Below are 2,661 nucleotides of genomic sequence, written 5' to 3' on the forward strand. Positions count from 1 at the left end.
GAAACATGTGATAGAACATCATCATTTGAACATTTAATAATCATGTATAATCCTACACATGTGAGAAATTCTATAATAATAAAATAATCTAAAAATAAAGCAATCATCCCTCACCTTGTTGATCTCTGCTTGTGTTAGGGTTCAGATAAGGCCATCAGTCCACTTAGTTTCAGTCTCAGGGCATGTGTGCGTCACTGCCCTAGACACAAAAGCAATCGTACATTAGTACGTGTCAGAAAGATTGGTAGAGACACACTTGGGTCACTCCCAAATGGTACAGACAAGGTTTCCCAGTGACAGTAATGTCACCAGAAACACCCACTGAAAATAGGGTATTTTCACCAGAAATATCAGTGTTGTTTTCGGTGGTGGTGATCGAGAGCTCATTGAGCTCTGTGGGTCACTGGAAACAATCCACCGGAAGCAAGCCCAGTGGATCCAGTGCCTTGCTTCTGGTGGCAGTACAGTCTGTCCACTCGAATTGGGGCTTTTCGACTCGAGCCTGATCACTAGGATTTGTTCTGTGAAGTTTGTAGGGAATGTTTCTGGCATCATTCTAAGCCAATAAATCCCAATTCCACCGATCCATTTGGGAGATACATTGATCGAATGATCTAAACCCTTGTTGGTCATTTGGCACTACTTGTTGCAGGAGCTCACCGAGCTTGGTTTGAGCTCAACAAAAACAATGGCACCGGGGAGGTGGAGCACGAATTCCCCGACGTCAACATGGTTTGTACACTAAGATTCCATCCAAATCTAGCTTAATCTAGGTCAACAAGAAGAGAGAGAGTGGTGGAAGTGAGTGCACTTACCTTCGGCAACGATTTCGGGGACTAGGCGGCAGCCGACACCAAGGTAAGACTTCCTCCTCCTTCTTCTTCCTTCTCCTCTTTCTCTCCTCTCCTACGTTGGACACAAAGGAAATGAAGAAATGAAATCCTCATTTCCTTCTTATGTGTTAAGTTGGACCTTAGGGTCTGTTTGGTTGGACCCTATTTGGACCGATCGAGTTAATACAACTTTTAGAGCTTGAGAACCCGACTACTTATATCTACGAAATGCTCATGACACAAGGAAAGTGTGAAGGATGATTTGGGATCATCCGAGACTGCCTACGATGTGAGTGGCGGGATCCATGGGCATCAGAACCTTGATAGTAGCCTGTATGGCTCATCGGAAACAGCCCACCAGATTTAGGCCCAGTGCTTCCGATGGCATATTTCTAATGGTCAAGACAGCTTGCTATCCACCAATTGGCCTTGTACGAGTGGTTGCTCTCGACCGTGCTTATGGTCTTTTGGTAACTTCGGTATATGTCAGGATTTATGTGTGAGGAGTCGGGTCCCTTACCGTCTGGGATAGGAAAGTACGAACCCCCTCCTGTTAGACTGGCATGCGATGGATGAACACTTGGGGTCATCTCTCCCCCTTCGACAATGGGCGACCGTGAGCTAAAACTAGATCGTGCTTCCGATCTTCGATCCGAGACCTGGCATAATAGTTCAAATTAGACCGAGTTAGGCCACGAGTATAACAAGGCCAACACTATCATGGTTGGAATGCCAAGAAGGGAAGAATGACCCAATATGTAACTGTGCCTTTAGCCAACAGTGTTGGACGAATCAGAAAGAAAAGTGGGCAAACAAGTAGACATTAACCTTTAATAGAGGTTGGAGATGATAAGGAATTAAGCAAACTAAAGGGAGAATAACTCTAGCTTAACTAGCTAGAGAGTCCTGAATAGGATAGGCTGGCCAGTTAGCTAGATAGAATATTCATATTTGATTGTAGTGGGTCCCACTTTTAGAATTTGACATGAGGACCTATTTTTATGAATCTGTTATGATAAAATAAGTTAAATAATGATAACTTATAGTAATAATTATATAATTTAAAGTTAAGTGATGAGCACATTTATGTGTGAAATCTAGTGTAGTAAAACATGCATTTTACATATTTAGAATGGAGCTACCTTGGGTTTTACTCTCTTTTTGTAGGTCTTATAATTTCAAGGCCTTAAGGATTATTGGGGGCTATATCTCCAATTTTACATATAAAGATGTCCTATTTCTTTTCATGGTTGTGAAGAGGATGAAATTCTGAGCAAGATGGATGTGTTTAATTGCAAGAACACATTCGTTTGGTCAACTATACAAGTGATTATTCTTTTTGGGCTAGAAAAAGAATAATGGATCAGAACTGAACCGAGATGCAGAACCAGCCCATCTGCAGTTGTCCCAAGGGTATAAGAAATATTCTAAATGCCAGCAAGGATCGATGGACCACATCCTTAAGTGATTGAAGATTTGTTTTTGGTAACAACAACTGCCTAGCATAGTTGGTGAGTTGTGATGTGCAAAATCCCTTGCTTATTAGGAGGTCTCAAGTTCGAACCTCTTAGCTGCCATCTTGTTGAGGTATTTTTAGAAGATTTTCTCTCTCCTACTCATCACTTAAAGGAGGTCGGCCAACATGGTTATACGTAAGTTTGAAGAAGAGAGAGAGAAAATAAAGAGAAAAAATAGGAAAGAAGAAAAAAAAAAAAAGAAAGGACAAAGAGTTTTCCATTAAAATAGAATATTGTCCAAATCCAAGCAAGAAAAATCGGCCAAAGGGGGTTTCTTGCTAAATAAGAGAAAGAAAAATAGAAAAAGGAAG

The sequence above is a fragment of the Macadamia integrifolia genome, unplaced genomic scaffold (assembly GCF_013358625.1).
Source record: "Macadamia integrifolia cultivar HAES 741 unplaced genomic scaffold, SCU_Mint_v3 scaffold1299, whole genome shotgun sequence".
Classification (NCBI taxonomy): Eukaryota; Viridiplantae; Streptophyta; class Magnoliopsida; order Proteales; family Proteaceae; genus Macadamia; species Macadamia integrifolia.